The sequence below is a fragment of the Macaca nemestrina genome, chromosome 4 (assembly GCF_043159975.1).
Source record: "Macaca nemestrina isolate mMacNem1 chromosome 4, mMacNem.hap1, whole genome shotgun sequence".
Classification (NCBI taxonomy): Eukaryota; Metazoa; Chordata; class Mammalia; order Primates; family Cercopithecidae; genus Macaca; species Macaca nemestrina.
In genome coordinates, this window is record NC_092128.1 from 122,708,299 (window position 1) to 122,726,101 (window position 17,803).

Genomic DNA, 17,803 nt, shown 5'->3' on the forward strand with positions numbered 1-17,803 from the left:
TCTTGTAGGATGGAGAAATCGAAAGTGCCATTTTCTGGCTATTTAGAATCACTGTCGAGTTTATATCAGGATCAAGCAGTGTTGCAGAACAAAATAAGGCATTTAGGTTTTAGGTCAGGTGTGAGTTGAAGAGGTTTTAAGTTCTTGAGAACATAGGGTAAGGGAGAAGAAGGAGGAATGAAGGGTGGAAGTTTGCCCATAGTGAAGGAGGGAAGCCCAAAGGAAAGAGAGGGTAGAGACGCTCAGTGGGGGGTGGTACTTGCCGCCCAGGGGAGGTGGTGCTTGCCATTAAGGTGAAGGATCAAGGCAGGAGTCCCCACGGTGATCAGATACTTCTGAAATGTGAGTGAGTAATCAGGCAGGTGTCCCTGCTGTGATTAAACACCAATGGAAGACTGTCTTCCCGAGTCTGTGGCAGGCACTGAAATTTTGGGTTCATGGATAAAACACATCTCCTCTGTCTCTACCAGAAAAAGAAAGGAACTGAAATTAAGGGAAGGGAGAAATTGAAGGGTGGAAGTGAAATTGACAGGAGAAAGAGGTTGAGGGATAGTGAGAGAGGTTGGAGAAAAGAGTAAAAAGAGAGCGCTTACCCCATTTAAAATTGGTAAGATGTTCCTTAGGCTGGTTGGTCTGAGGACCCAAGGTCATAGGTGGATCTTTCTCATGGAGCAAAGAGCAGGAGGACAGGGGACTGATCTCACAAGGGAGGTCCCCTGACTGAGTCACGGCACCAAATGTCATAAGCATCTGTGTGAAGAGACCACCAACAGGCTTTGTGTGAGCAATAAAGCTTTTTAATCACTTGGGTGCAGGTGGGTTGAGTCCGAAAAGAGAGTCAGCGAAGGGAGATAAGGGTAGGGCAGTTTTGTAGGATTTGTGTAGGTAGTGGAAAATTACAGTCAAAGGGGTTGTTCTCTGGCAGGCAGGGGTAGGGGTCACAAGGTGCTCAGTGGGGAGGTTCTGAGACTCATTGTCCAGAAGGAATTTCACAAGATAATGTAATCAGTTAAGGCAGGAACCGGCCATTTTTCACTTCTTTTGTGATTCTTCTGTTGCTTCAGGCCATCTGGATATATATGTGCAGGCTTGGGCTCAGAGGCCTGACAATGGTGATAATAATAATTACTATTTTTGAGACAGAGTCTTGCTCTGTTGCCCAGGCTGGAGTGCAGTGGTGCAATCTTGGCTCACAACAACCTCCACTCTCCCAGGTTCAACTAATTCTCCTGTCTCAGCCTCCTGAGTAGCTGGGATTACAGGCATACACCACTACACCCAGCTAATCTTTGTATTTTTAGTAGAGATGGGGTTTCACCATGTTTGCCAGACTGGTCTCGAACTCCTGACCTCAGGAGATCTGCCCACCTCAGCCCCCAAAATGCTGGGATTACAGGCGTGAGTCACAGCACCTGGGCAGGCCCTTGAGTATTTAATGTCTTGTATGAAAATGGTGAACCTAATGTGTCCAATTAAATAACAAGAGGAACAAAGATCTCTGCCATAAACTGGTCTATAAGTGTAATATATGGCAACATTTTACAGCTAGTGTGACCTTTTCTGTTAATATAAACCCCAGTAAATCAAATACGTATAAGAATTAATTTATTTTCCACTAAAAAAAAAAGAAGAAAAAAATACTAGACAGAATGATGTAAATGATGTAAAACAGATGCTTTTGGTTCTGTAGGAGGATGTTTTTGTCCATGTAACATATAGGGGAGCGTAGTTGGTAAAGCAAAAAAATAATGAATTCTAATCAAAAAAGTTTTTTTTAAATAATGAAGTACAGTCATTAATAATGAACTAAATGGATGCCTCATGACATAAAACCTATGGCCCATGGATTAATCAGAAAAAAACACAGGTCTTATTCCTAGTGCCGGAGTGGACGAATGGCCACGTGGCCTAGTGCACGGATTGCAGTGCTCCGGGTCAACTCTGCAGCGGAGTGCTCTTGGGCTGCTGGTTTCTTTTCTTTTCTTTTCTTTTCTTTTCTTTTCTTTTCTTTTCTTTTCTTTTCTTTTCTTTTCTTTTCTTTTCTTTCTTTTCTTTTCTTTTTTTCTTTTCTTTTTTCCTTTTCTTTTTTCTTTTCTTTTTTCTCTCCCTCCTTCCTTCCTTCCTTCCTTCCTTCCTTCCTTCCTTCCTTCCTTCCTTCCTTCCTTCCTTCCTTCCTTCCTTCCTTCCTTCCTTTTTTGACAAAAGACCTTTTATTCTATGACACAGTGTCCAAATGTCTGATTTACTAGTTTTTTTTTCATTTATTAGATACAAACATAGCATTACTTTTGTTCAAACAGCAATTTTTTTTTTGTATAAAATCTTTTGCAGAAATTAAATATATGAAAAATTAGAAGGAGAGTGATTCGTAGTGCAGGTGAAAGCATCCTGCCTTGTGAGCTCAGCCTCCCCTTTCCGCAGGCAGCCCTGGAAGCACTCTGCAGTGCCTCAGGGCTGTGAGCAAGGCAGCGCCAGAGCCACTGTCCCACAGAGTGGTCCTTACATTATGGATGACAGTCTGTCAGGACGATTGCTGGTTAAGTGTGTAACAGCACCTGAGACATTTAAAAATACGAATCTCTAGTGAGACCAACTTGAAGGTTATTAACGTGGCCTTTATTAAATTATTTCTGGAGATTAGTTTGCATTTTGGTGACCAAAAGATCAATCCTTCTACCCTCAGATATGCAGGGGTAAGCAACATTAGCTAGCTGCCCACTTATGGCTTATTCAAGATAAACGGTCTAATGAGAGGGTCTTGTTGATTATTTAGTTACAACTGCAATATTGCATACCATTTTCTTTTGATTTTCACTTCTTTCTTAGATATTACAATTAAATAAATATTTAAAAGTATAATATTGCAGTTGAGGTCAATTGTGCTTCTGTTGTCAGTAGAAGTGTGGATAGCAATGGTTACATACTGGGTGTTTTCTTACATTAGCAAATATGGGTCATTCCTCATGCGATCTCCAGCTCTAGGTTTTGCCCTGTGTGTTTATTCTCTCAACCAGGGGTAGAGATTGTCCCAGTCTGAATTTCAACCAGGGTCATCCTGGGATGAATAAATGTCTGAGCACTTCTGGAGGAGGCACAAGCTCACCAAGGGTCTGAGTGCACAAAGACTTATTTTTGAAGAACTCTTCTGAAGGGAAGTAAAAGTCAGGCAAGTGCATTTGACCTATAAAATCAAAGGGAAAGGCTGCTCTCAGGCCAGCACTGTCTCAGCAGATGGACCTCCTGCCAAGACCCTTGTGAACATTTACCTGGGTTTGAGGGAAAGAGGCTTTGAGAGAAATTTCAGGTCACTTTTCACAAAAATCATTGTGAGATGTTATTTTACAAGAACACATTGTGTGAAGGCCAGTGGAATACAATTGACGTTAAGGTCAGAGAATGGACTCTCCTCCACTTCTCAGCAAATCCTCAATAGTTTTGCTGCATCGATGTTCTGTGGACATTAGTAGCTTGGCACACTATAGTCATTTTGAGAAGAGCACCATACCAGTACCCCATGGCAGTGTACTCAGTAAGGGCTTCAGCAGGCACCGTGGTGAGGCAGCTGCATTGCGGGGGACAGTGCTTTTCAGGGGAACATGGGCAAGAAACAGCCAGGCTGGCTAAAAAACAGATGCTCTTGACATTGTGTGTTCACCTCACATGCTGGCACACCCTACAGTTTCCTGACAATTATGTGTGGGACAGGAATGACTTACTTAGGGTTGTGGTCATCCCACAAAACAATCAAGGGACATATTGTCCACGTCTTCAGAGTTTCCCTGCTATCACCCAGGCAGGCACACCATGGGGAACTGTGGCACATGCACGTCCACAATATTTACCCATCCTCCGTTACTGCCAGCCACATTCCTCACCTTATGCTGCTGCTCCTGCCAGGCCCTGCTACTCCTCAGTGCACTCTCTCTGGCACACAATCACAGGACTTGTCACAAAGCCATCGTCAAAATTTTGTTTTGTTTTGTTTTGAGATGGAGTCTTGCCCTGTTGCCCAGGATGGAGTGCAATGCTGCGATCTCGCCTCACTGCAACCTTAACCTCCTAGGTTTAAGCGATTCTCCTGCCTCTACCTCAGTAGCTGGGATTACAGACATGCACCTCCATGCCCAGCTAATTTTTGTATTTTTAGTAGAGACAGGGTTTCATCATGTTGGCCAGGCTGGTCTCGAACTCTTGACCTCGTGATCCACCCACCTCGGCCTCCCAAAGTGCTGGGATTACAGGTGTGAGCCACGGTGCCCAGCCCCAAAATGTTTTTATAATTTGGCATGGAAATAAATTTAACATGGAAATGAAGCCTACTGCTTCAGGATTAATCTTATTTAACATGTCTTCTTCTCTGTTTTGTTTTTGTTTTTGTTTGACCATGTCTAGCTCTGTTGCCCAGACTGCAGTGCAATGGTGCAATCTCAGCTCACTGCAACCTCCGCCCCCTGGATTCAAGACATTCTTCTACCTAAGCCTCCCAAGTAGCTGGGATTACAGGCGGGGATCTCCAAGCCCAGCTAATTTTTGTATTTTTAGTAGAGACGGTATTTCACCATGTTGGCCAGGTTGGTCTCACACTCCTGACCTCAGGTGATCCACCTGCCTTGGCCTCCCAAAGTTTTGGGATTACAGGTGTGAGCCACCATGCCCAGCCTAAGTTTGTTTTTAAAAAATTAAACTCACAACACTGTGGGGCAGGTCATAAGAAAACTGATGCCCAGAGAGTTGAAGATGGGATCCTGCCACAGTCCTCCATCTTCAGGGCATCGCATCACCCTTGCTAATAACATGATGCTGAGGACTTACCCACTGCAAGTTCTCACTTAAAATAAGTTACTTTATTATTTTTTATCTTAAACTGTGGTAAAATCCATATACAGTTTATCGTCTTAACCATATTAAGTGCACAGTTCAGTGGTATTATGTCCATAATACTGTGCAACCATCACCGCCCCCATCTTCCTAACTCCTTTCATCTTGTAAAACAAAAAATCTGTGCTCCTGAAGCAGCAAATCCTTAGTCCCCTCTCCAGCCACTGGCAACCAGCACTCCACTTTCTATTTCTATGAGGGTGACTACTCCAGGTACTTTATATAAGTTGAATCATACGGTATTTGCCCTTTGATGACTGGTTTGTTTCACTTCTCCTGATGTCCTCAAGGTTCATCCATGCTGTATTGTGTGTCAGAACTTCCTTTCTTTTAAAGGCTGAACAATAATTCTGTCCTATGTTTCTACCATATTTTGTGTATCTATTCATCTAGCATGTCTTCTAACACATAATTTTCTTCCTCAGAAATCTTCAATTTTTTTTAACAGATTACAATCCAAGATCTTGGGATAATTTTCAAACTCTCAATGGCTTATCAAGCTTACCTCCTAATGTCACTTGGCATATCTTCTGTTCTAGCCAAATTTATTTCTGCAATGTTTAAATATACTGTTATATCCATGTTTTTGGTCAAACCAAAGTCCCCTTCTATAAGGCTCTCCTGTGTTTCCTTACCTGGTTTAAATTATATTAGTCATTGAAGATTCTGCTCTGCTCAAAGTCCACCTCCTCCACCGAAATACCCCTGTCCACCCAAATCTAAGGTGAGATATCCTTCTTTTAAGGTCTTATGCCAAGTCATTTTGTTTGTCAATGTGTGTGGCTATCAGTGTTTGGAGACATCAGTGCTATAGCCACTTTGTATTATTATGGGAATCTCTCCTTGTAATCTCAGTCTGTGATCATCTTCGCAGTTCAACTCCACCCCATGCGTGGACTCTTCTCTTGCCTGGATTTCCCTTTTCTCATTTCTCAATTGGGCCAGATCTGCACGCACAATTTTTTCTCTAAAATATTTGGTCCTGTTGCCTCTTTTCCCCCAGTAAAACCAATCAGCTCTTCCTTTGTGTTTCCAAAACACTGAGAACAAATCTCTCCTTTGACACCCGGGCACTGTGCTGGCCATGCTGCATGTCTGTTCCAGTTCGTAGACTGTGAACATTTTAAGGGCAGGCATTACACCTGGCCCCTTCTTCATCCGGAGAATGCTGCTATGTCTGGCACACATTTGCAGTTCTTGTTTCCTCCACACAATGGACAAGAAAAAATATGTTCCTTGATTCCAGATAGGAGAAAACATATTCTGAAGGTAAAATATTATCAGTGTCATGGTGGTGACTTTCATGATGTGTATTAGGAGGTGCTTATGTGCCAAGAAGTGTGATAAATACTAAAAAGGTTACACTGATGAGTCAGACATGGCCTTTTATTTTTAAAGAGCTTAGGATGTAATGAATAAAGAATTTATACTATTAGAGGTCAGAATGGATGATATGCCTGTCATTATGTACAGCAGGGCATCATGACAAAGAGAATGGACAGCAGGAATGCATTCATTTATTTATGTTGTGGAGAGTAGTGCAAGAGAGCCTTTGCTTAAGAGGCTAATAGTTGACTTCCAACATTTCAGATGATTAGAATTCTGAGAAAGATGGAGAAGGCAGAAAACACAGGTCGAGCAAAGACGTGGAGACTGGAAACTGCAGTGAATGCCAGGTAGGAAAACAATAGAATGTATGCATAGGGACAGAGTGTGAGGGCTCTGGGACTCGGCTGGCAAGCCTAGGCTTCCACCTACTGATGGAACATTGCAACCAAGTTTTAAAGAGGAGGGTGACGGGACAGAGAAATGACCTGCTCTGCAGGTAAATTTTCACCTGTCGGTTCTCATCAACTTTTCATCTGTCTACGCCAGAGAATTGGGGGCCAACTTGAGCACCTCAGAAGGTGCGTAGAGGCAGCAATCATGTAACAGAAATGTGCAGTGCTCCTGAGAGCTGCTTTGTATTCTACCAGTAATTCTGTGGCATTCAAAATGAAAGAGACAACAATACTTGTTCTCCTGACTCTCTTGGGATCTCTCCAGGTGTCCACATTGAAGGCCTGCTGCCAGAGAACAGAGCAGTAGGTAACTGACAAAGAAGGAGAACGGCAGCAGCCGCCCTGATGCAGGAGGCTCGGGTGGGAAAGGGCTGCCAGTGTCTGTAAACTACGTGGAGTGAGGCTGGTGCTGCTCTTTAGTTGAAACTCTCTGCCTTTAGTTGTCTACATTCCTAGGGCTCACCTGTTCAGCTCTGTCTGACCTGTTTTCTCCTATTTAGGCAGTTTATCTGGTCCTTCAATTCCAGGCTTTATTTCAAATCCAGCTTTCCTCTTCATAATCAATGACTGTATTTCATATGTCTTAATCACTTTTCTACCCTGGGAAATGGTGACTAATGAAACAACTAATAAGCTCCTTTAGTGTCAGTAAATAAGAATTACTGAGAATATATTGGAGCAAAGAAACAGGTATATAAATTAACTCCACCTTCTGTCAGAAAAGAGCATTAGACATCATAGCAACCTTTATTTATAAGACCGTCATGATTGTCACACTAGGGATAATTACTCTGATTGTCTTCTAGTTTTTAACTTGTAATGTTCTCCTGCTTATTCATTTTGATGCACTCCAACTATTTCTCCCATAACATGTTAAGATAAAAATAGACCAACAAGAAGGAGAGCTCAAACTGATTCAATTTCATAATTGTATCTTCAACTTCTAGCTGAACAATCAAGAGTGTATTACTCAAAGTCCTATGTAGTCCACACAGCAAAGCTGAATAAGTCATTGAGCATCAATCAGCAATTGTTTAAACCAGAATTTCTTTCCTTTGCAACACTTGTTTTTCCCAGTATATAATAACCACAATAACAACAGTAAAGCTTCTCACAGATGAAGAAGGAAGGAAGGAAGGAAGGAAGGAAGGAAGGAAGGAAGGAAGGAAGGAGATGAAGGAAGGAAGGAAATGAAGGAAGGAAGGAAATGAAGGAAGGAAATAAAAGATAAGAACAGAAGGGGGAAACGAAGAAAGGGAAAGGAAAGGAAACAGCCACTCTGCACCTCTGAATAGGAAAATATTTTATGTTAGCTACAGGACCACCGAGAGTTAGGAATAAGAATTTAATTCAGAACATCTTTTGTGGGTGCTCTGACAGATATTTGAGATATAATGAACATTTTTCTGAGATGTTGATGAACGTTCTTTCATAGAACATTTATTATTAACCTAAAGTGTCTCTGAATAGCAGAAACTGGAATAGAGTGTTGAATGGAAATCATTTCATTAAAGACAAAATGGACCCATGACAAGAATAAAACAAAAGGGTACATAGTCATAGAATTTCAGAATAACATGAATCACGACGAACCCTTAATTTATGTGTGTCTCCCATGCATTGAATTTCTCATATCTATAGATATGAGGATTGATCTTGTTTGTATCTGTGTCTCTGAGAGAGAAGGTGATTTGCGTGTTTCTGATGTCACATGTCCAATGTGGCCATCTCTGTTTTGTATCATTGTTCACAGTCCCATTGTTACACTCATCTCTTGCCTAGAGTTGTCCTGCAGTTTAGTTCGAAAGCTGTGATCTTTTCGCTCTGACCTTCTCTCCATACTCTGCCCCATGGCAGCGGGCCGTGCTGCCTCCTCCAGGCTGATGAGATTAAGTAGCCACAGTGCTGTGCAGGGTGGGGTCAGCTCAGAGCTCAAGACAGTCAACAAGATATCTGTTTTCTTACCAGAGTCTCAGCTACCATCTCACCCTCATAGGTGTCAGCAGGGCTATTCTAACTTACTGGTGGCTGGTGTCTGCAACTGTTTCATCCTAGCAAAGTCTGCAGTGCCAAAAGCAACCATCTCTGCTACATGACCTACTTCACTTCCCCTTGTCTATTTTTAAATCACAGTACCTCCAAAAGCAGCAAAGAGTAAATGATTTTGAATGACTTTCGTTAGGTTTAATTTTTGTAGGGACAGTCGAGGCTTTAACTTTCATTTCATATGTTAATTTGATGGATGCTACAGGATCTTAAATTGCATGTCTATTGAACTTACAATAATCAACAGGAGTAATGTTTACTCTATAACCTTTCAAAACCTTTGTATTTGAAATAATTTTAGATTTACAGCAGAGTTGCAAAGATAATAGAGAGAGGCCTTGTTTACTCTTCACTTCCAGTCCCCTAATGCTAACAATTTGTATAACCATGATAGATTTATCAAAATTAAAGAATTAACATCGCTAGAATACCTTTAACAAAACTTCAGAAAGTATTCATAAGTCTTTGTACTAAGATGCCTTTTCTGTTCCAGGATTCAGTCCAGGACACCGATTTGCATTTCACTGTCATGTCTTCTCAGTCCACTCTGTGCATCTGCTTGCCCTTGACAGTCTTGTAGAGTATGGATCAGATATTTTGTAGCATGTCATTCAATTTGGTTTTATCTGATATTCTTCCAAAAAATGTATAACCCCAGTCTAATCATGAGCAAATATCAGATAAAACCCAATTGCTCTTCTCATTGAATCATATAATGGGATACATCATATCAACATGAGTTATTCCTTGTAAGGTTAACCTTGGTCATTTGATGATGTTTTCCAGGTTTCTCCAATGCAAAGTTACCATTTTCATCCTTTTCTGTGTCTTCTGTTTTCAAAGTGAGTCACTAAGTCCAGTCCATATTCAGTGGGGGTGGAATGAAGTTCTACCTCCCACAAGGAAGAATATTAAAGAACTTGGGGTACATATCTTCTTCTTCTTTTTTGTTTTTGAAACGGTGTCTTGCTCTGTCGCCCAGTTGGAGTGCAGCGGCGTGATCTTGGCTCACTACAACCTCCATCTCCCGAGTTCAAGCGAATCTCCTGCCTCACCCTCCTGAGTAGCTGGGACTATAGGCGTGTGCCACCAAGCCTGGCTAATTTTTTGTATTTTTAGTAGATACAGCGTTTCACCGTGTTAACCAGGATGGTCTTGATCTCCTGATATGGTCCATTCGCTTTGGCCAACCAGAGTGTTGGGATTAAAGGCGTGAGCAACCATGCCTGACCTTAGAACTTGGAGACATATCTAAAAGCCAGTAAATATTTGGGGGAAGGTATTCTGAGGCTTTGCTATTTTCCTGTTTCTCGTTAAGGCTTCACCTACAAATTTTAGTATTCATCTGTGGATCTGCTGCAATTATTATGGTGCCATTCTAATAGTAATTTTCTTTTTCACTCCTTCCTTTTACATTTAATATTTGGAATTCTTCTGTAAAAAGGATTTGTCATTTTTTCCTCTCTGTATGCATTTAATCATGTACTTATACCCATATAGACTTGTGACATTTATTATTTTTGCTATAATTCAATACTATTATTATTTTTAAATTTTATCTTATTATTTTGTTTACTGTATAATGTTTAAGATGTATTATAACCAGGCCTATATATTCCCCCTAAAATCTGTGAAACAACCATCTGTGGCAGCAGTTGGGGAGAGATATTTTAGAAGAGAAGATGGGGAGAAGAAGAATCTTGGCAAGGCAGAAATCCACATCTACAGTCCAGGGGTCTTGCCAGAATCCCAGTTTGTCACAAACTGCCTAACGTCTTCTTATGGATGGTTCCTTAAATGCAGCATATTCACAGTAAATTCATCACGATCACCGTCCTCTTAGATACCTGGATCAGAAACCAGGGAACCAAGGAGACCTCCTTTCTCTCTCTCACAACCAACACTTTTCCATTTCCCCACTGTCTCTATTAATCACTTGTTAGTTGGATTATCAACACATTTCCAGTTATAAAAGATTGGAGCTTAGAGATGAGGATGGTAAAATAAAACTGCAACAGTATTACTGTTAATATTATATAAAATCTTATTAATCAAGACAATATAAAATGCCCCTAAAATAAAGAAAAGCAGTTAAAAATGAAAACTCAAAGTATCTCTTGGAAAGACAAATACCTAAATGAACATAACACAGGAAAACAGGGCAAGGTGGTGATCCTTTTCCTCAAACAAGTATAAGCCAATTCTAAGACAGATGCTGAACTTCTAAGACCTCACCACTCCTGGCCACCAAGCAACAAACTGGGAGCCTGCTATAGCGTGACAATTAATGCTTGTTAGATGGTTGGAAATATGAATGAATGAGTGATTACATCAATTCAGTTTCTCAAGTCCTGAGTGCCTGGGTGTCACAAGAAAGAAGAGACAAGAGGCAAAATGCAACCCAGGGGTGGCTGTGCTCCTCCATCTCTAGAAATTGAGTGGTGGGGACCTGTTTCACTGTGTGTCCTCTGTAGTCCCTTCCCATCCAATCTGGTGTGACTCAGTTTAGAGAAGGAGGGGCAGCTCATCTATGACTCAGCCTTGGAGCCTCTTTGGGAAAATCTGTGCGGGGAGTCTGTTCTAGGAATTTTCCAATGCACCAGAACTGTCTCTGGCTCCTACCAAACGTGGTAGAATTTAATTAGGTTTTAGGCAATCTGATTACTTGATTAAATTATTCATAGGAAGATGATAATTTCAAAAGATGAGCTTGTCAAAAGATGTGACTTAATTGGAAGAGTATATTTGGAGACATTTTTGAACCACATGGTTATTTATATAAACTCTGAATACAGAAAACCTCATCCTGTGTCTTTCAGGCTCCCCCTTGGGAATACCATGCAAAGGTAGTGGCAAGGAGGTCCTAAAATTGTAATAGAATCTCATTTTCTTATTCTTGCTAAAGACAATTATAAAAACATTTTATTTCCCAGTGGTTGTTATGATTTGGCAAAAGCAGAATAAAAGATTTGATAGACACAACCATGAAGATAGGCTGAGTAGGTAATAATGATTTAATGAAGGTCAAGTTTTATGAGAAGGTCATGGAAAAGGACAGCGAAGTATTTAACTGGAACAAATAACTGAGGTGGTCACTGGGTCTGGTGCTACTGTCAGGAAAGAGAGAACTCGGGAGAGATGAGATGGCTGCTGAATGGGCTTCTCTAGGTCATGGCACCCACCTCTGGGGCACCAAGAGCAGACAGTTATAAGTGAAAATATCTTTGTATTTGTTTTTTGCACAAACATGCATACACACACACATACACACACATAAAAATCACACCAGCACACACACACAGAAATTGCTGTCACCTCTCTAGGCCAGAAAGCATTCCCTGCACACACATAAAAATAAAATACAGCCATTTTAATTTCACTGGGTTTTCAAGATCATTTTATATTGCTTGAACATATTAATACTTGTAATGTACAGGACCCCAGGGAACTGGGCTGTATTTCCCCAAGGGGAGTCACATTCGCTTTTTCACTATGATAAGTATCCCTACAAATATTTCAGGAGAAAATCGCACCTGAAAATTTATTGCCAGAACCCAGGCTTTTTCTTTCAAAGCCTTGGAAACTTAACAAAAAAATTCTTTCTTTAAATGAGAAAGAGAAAAGTAAATTATTTTTCCATGTAAACCAGTGGAAAGTTGCCAGATCCTTTATTATCTTGAAAAAAATCATGAAATCAACAATTAGAAATTTAATTTAGAACATTTCCAGCATACAGAAGTTAAGCAGAAAGAGTAATTTTTTTATACATGGCTAATAATAAACACTGAAATGCCATTGAAAATTGAGATGTTCTGGCCAGGTGCGGTAGCTTACACCTGTTATCCCAGCACTTTGGGAGGCTGAGGTAGGTGGATCACCTGAAATCAGGAGTTCAAGACCAGCCTGGCCAACATGGAGTAACCCCATCTCTATTACAAATACAAAAGTCAGCTGGGTGTGGTGGTGCGCGCCTGTAGTCCCAGCTACTCAGGAGGCTAAGTCAGGAGAATTGCTTGAACCTGGGAGGTGTAGAGGTTGCAGTGAGCTGAGATTGCACCACTACACTTCAGCCTGGTGGGAGCAAGAAAAGAAAAGAAAGGAAAAGAAGAAGAAAAGAAGGAAAGAAGGAAGGAAGGAAGGAGGGAGGGAAGGAAGGAAGGAAGGAAGGAAGGAAGGAAGGAAGGAAGGAAGGAAGGAGAAAAGAAAAGAAGAGAAGAGGAAAGAAAAGGAAAGAAAAGAAAAGAAAAAGAAGAAAAAAGAAAATTGAGATGTTCTGACATAATTCCTGACTTAGAGAATGAAAACATGCAGGTGTGCACAAATGAATGACTGCACAGATGAGGGATGCACTGGGGAGACAGGTAGCCTTGGGAGCTATGGGAGCTAAAGGTTCAGGATTATGGCATCTTTCAAAAAATTTGATCATAGAGAAAGAAGACATCCAGGGAGAGTCCTACAAAGAAAAACGCCAAGTATGGTTTTCCCCCTAAGGGGGACTCAGGATGACATAATTATATTTGGAAAAATGACACATTCTAGAAGACAAAATTAGAGTTTAAAAAGTTTTAAAAGTGAGAGGTAATGGTATTAGAGTTAGTAAACTTATGTGTTGCAAATAGATTGGGTAAAATAATTTGATGCCATCATTGGAATTAAAAATTTAAACTCTCTATTTTTTTTTAAAGAACACTAGGATTATCTTAGCCAGCTGGCCCCCTTTGAAAAACTGGCCCAATAAGACAAATATCTGAGAAAATTAAAATATGTGAAAATTCAGCCTCAAAAGTGAACACAGTCTATTACTAAAATTCTAGTTATGTTGAAGAATTAATTAAAATAATATAAATATTTCCATATTTAGAGGGAAAGCATGCTGAAGTACATATATACTCATTATACATATAGATTATATATATAATGAATTCAGCTTATACTGATGTATTTTTATCCTTTACTGAGTTATTAAAATGTTTAATAATGTACCTTCATAAATACTGAAGTCAAAATGTAAGTCACTTTACTGCTTCAAAATTTATATGATGTAAGTAATTCAACATTAGGCATGCTTTAATCCAAGTGAAAAAGAAAACTGTAGGTGGCTGGAGCTCAGGAGCACTCACTGAGTGCTAGCTACTGGGATAGATGGGAAAAAATAGGAGGGTAATATCCAGTCCATGCTGAGTTCCCTAATTCCCAGACAATGGAGACCCAAGAGTGCTATAAAAGCATCCAGGAGAGGGGAGCTCTTGGAGGTAGACCAGAAACCCCTGTGGAACATTTCGTGTGGAGTGTAACATATAAAATTTGCGTTAAGGGAGGAGTAAACTTTCTTCATGGTAGGGGAGGCAGCTAGTAGGTTTAATACAGTTTGTCATTTGGGAAGATTTTATTTTAATAAACCCCAAACTTGGGAAATTTTCTTTCCAAGCCCTGTGAACATTTTAGGGATAGTTCATACAATATCCTTTAGGGCAAAACATCATAAAACACCACTTAACTGAAAGGAAAGCTCGAAGTTAAACAATAGTGAAAGCACCATTAATTCACTGCCTTAACCTGAGAAAGAAGGGTGGGAAGTGCTGGAAGAAAGACCATTTCCAAGGGATCCTGTTCACAAGAAGTCATCACATGCTATTAAAGCATCAGTCAATGTCAAAGTCTTTACTGCACTGACCCAGGGGTCATTTTATTATCTGATTCCAAGAGTTGTAACCGTAGATGGTACTATTTGCCAGAGGCACAAGAGTGCAGATTGCATTGTAGGAAATCAAGAGTCAAGATCTTACACTGAAATAAACACCAGTGTACCTGTTAATAAATATCATCCATAGTCAAATGAAAAATTAACATTATTCCTGTAAAGTATTAAGTTCAGTCAGACATAGATCCTAAATGAGGCTTAAAAATTGGATACAATATCAGTGCAAGTCTGGCATAATTGCTATTATGATGAATGCAATTCCTGGGTCATTTATCATTGCCAGGCAGGGTGCTCTTAGCTCACATAGACCACAAATGTATTTCCTGGATAAAAAGAGGCCTTATGGTTGATTATGTTGTCATAACCAGAGTTTATTTTTTCTGCTGGGGAGGGAGAAGGACTTGTTTGAAGATGGAAAAAGGTGTTGACTAGCACCAGAATATCAGTAATTTAGAATATAAGAGTGCTAACGTCCACAAAATGGGTTTCAACAGATAAACAGACAAAAGTCACCGGCAGCCCTTGGGGATGAATGAGAAATCCTATTCATTCTGCCCCGTGACCTGGGAACTGGGCTTCTGTTACCAGAAACATAGCACCTAGCACTAATGAAGACATGCCTCCAAGATAAAGAAGAATGCTTTATCCCTTTAAACAACAATCTCAATCCCTGGTTACCCAGACAGTGGAGGTCCATACTGCCATGGCTGCAGCCAGTCCTGGGTGATTCGCTCTGACTAAGGTCCAACCATTCACTGAACTGATATTTTTATTTTCCCATAATCCAACAGAACAACTATAGCCCATAACTAAATTGACACACGCACAATTATCTGGTAATCACTTTGAGTAGTGGTCTTGCACTAGCACACTCACATACCCAAACTAAAAAAAATCATTTGAGAAAAATTAACCATTTGCCAAAGTCAGAGCCAGGGGAATCCACCTGTGAACCCACTTCCAAACAGAGCTTTGCCTCTGATTTCCCTGGACTCCATGCGCATGATGATGAATGATAATGCTGTGCCCCAATTACTGTGTAAGATGGTCCTTGAGCCTCATGAACAACTGCCATGCCCAGTCCCTTCTATCTCCTGACATGTAAATCCCCTGGCTATGTATATCCGATCCTGTTCCTTCTAGATTTCATATGTATCTGCTCTTGCTTGTCAAGTTGGTACTGACAGGGGTTGGATTATATGATGTCAAAATAAATGTAGATAAATATTTCTACATCAAGCAGAGAAAGAATAAAAGTCAGTTATCTGGCTTAAGACAGTCCAGTCTGTGTCTTTTCAGGAAGTACAAGTTTTTTTGTTTTTTTGTTTTATTTTGTTTTGTTTTTGAGACAAAGTCTTGTTCTTGTCCCCCAGGCTGGAGTGCAATGGGGCGATCTCTGCTCACTGCACCCTCTGCCTCCCGGGTTCAAGTGATTTTCCTGCCTTAGCCTTCTAAGTAGCTGGGATTACAGGTGCTTGCCACCACATCCGACTAATTTTTGTATTTTTAGTAGAGACGGGGTTTCACCATGTTGGCCAGGCTGGTCTAGAACTCCTGACCTCAGGTGATCCACCCGCCTCGGCCTCCCGAAGTGCTGAGATTACAGGTGTGAGCCACTGCGCCCAGCCAGGAAGTACAAGTTTTGACTGTTGGAGCAACCAGTACAACTCCAGGATTCCAAAGACTGGATCAAAATTTGAGAATAGTAACTGTAGGTCTTAAGCATTGTCTGTGGGGACAGATGGCTCTTTTTGATTCCTCATCACAAAAATCAGTATAATTCTCAACTTCTTAAACTTGACTTCACATTGGAATCACGGGGAAGCTATTTACAAAATAGGGCTTCGACACAATTCAACTTCAAAGATAGGACACTGACATTAAACACACACACACACACACACACACACACACACACACATACACACACCACCCCAAGATAATTCTACTGTGTAGACAAGATTGAAAGACATGGGTTCAGTGTGACAAAGTGTTTAGAGACCTGTCTCTGGAGGTAAAAATATCAGTTCCATGACCATGTTGACACTGGTCACACAATGTAATGTAGTCAACTTTCTCCTCTTCAATGGTAATGTTCATCCCCTTGCTAAAGCTTGGTCAGTTACTGCAGCACCTTTTTTTTACGTGAGTTCCTATGTTAGTCCAGATTTTGCTTTATTTCACCTTCTAACAGCAGGCTAGAAAAAAAATGATTTTGCTTCATCCAGACTTCTCTGTTACCTACAATTAAACTATTTTAATTTGTGCTTCATTAAATACATAAAAGATACATGTTCTGCTCTAAGTCAATGTTTTCTTTTCTTTCTTTTTTTTTTTCTTTTTTTTTTTTGAGACTGGAGTGCGATGACGCAATCTCAGCTCACTCCAACCACTGCCTCCTGGGTTCCAGCCATTCTCCTGCCTCAACCTCCCAAGTAGCTGGGATTACAGGCACCTGCCACTATGCCCAGATAATTTTTCTATTTTTAGTAGAGATGGAATTTCACTATGTTGGCTAGGCTGGTCTCAAACTCCTGATCTCAGGTGATCCACCTGCCTGGGCCTCCCAAAGTGCTGAGATTACAGGCATGAGCCACCACACCCAGCCTCCAAGTTAATTTTTTAGAAAAATGATATGTGTATTCATTTATGGCACTTGCATAATAAAATCCTGATTGATTGTGTTTATTTCAAAATATCCCAAGTAAGCCCCAGTGAGAAACTGGACAGAAATGATAATGGTGATTCAATGGGCAACAACAGACATAATTTATGGAGAAAATACAATACAAATGCCTACATTTCTCATATTACATTACCTTGATAAATTACTTGTCAGAGATTAAGAGAAAATACATGTGCCTGTTGATAAATACATGCTTACCAAGAAAAAATGTCGAGACAAAGATGTCTAAAATGACAAATGCTTAAAATCCTGATACCTACTGCTATACTGGTGGCATGAGAAACTGTAGAAAGATGTTTGAAATCCCTCAGAGCTACGCTAAAGATAGATGATGAAATCATTGGTGGAGAAGGAAAATGTGTGGGTCAACTGCAGCACCCTGGAGAGCGCCTGTGCTATACAGCTCGCTCACTTCTTCATGCCAGCTGGGTCCTGGGGCAGAGGATTTCTTCTGGGGATGGGTCTCTAATATGAGGGTGGGAAGTTATCTTTAGTTGCCAACACCCAAACTATAAGGCATTTGATTTAATCTTTGCTTTTGTAAGTTAGACTTTCTCTCTCTCGGGTGTGTGTGTGTGCCTGTAAGTTAAACCCTATGTAGGTGTGTGTGTATGTGTGTGTATATACACACATGGCATTCCGATTGCCTAATGAACCACACCAGATATTCTGTGCCTACTAAAATTCTGATTGCCTCCTGGCCATCACACA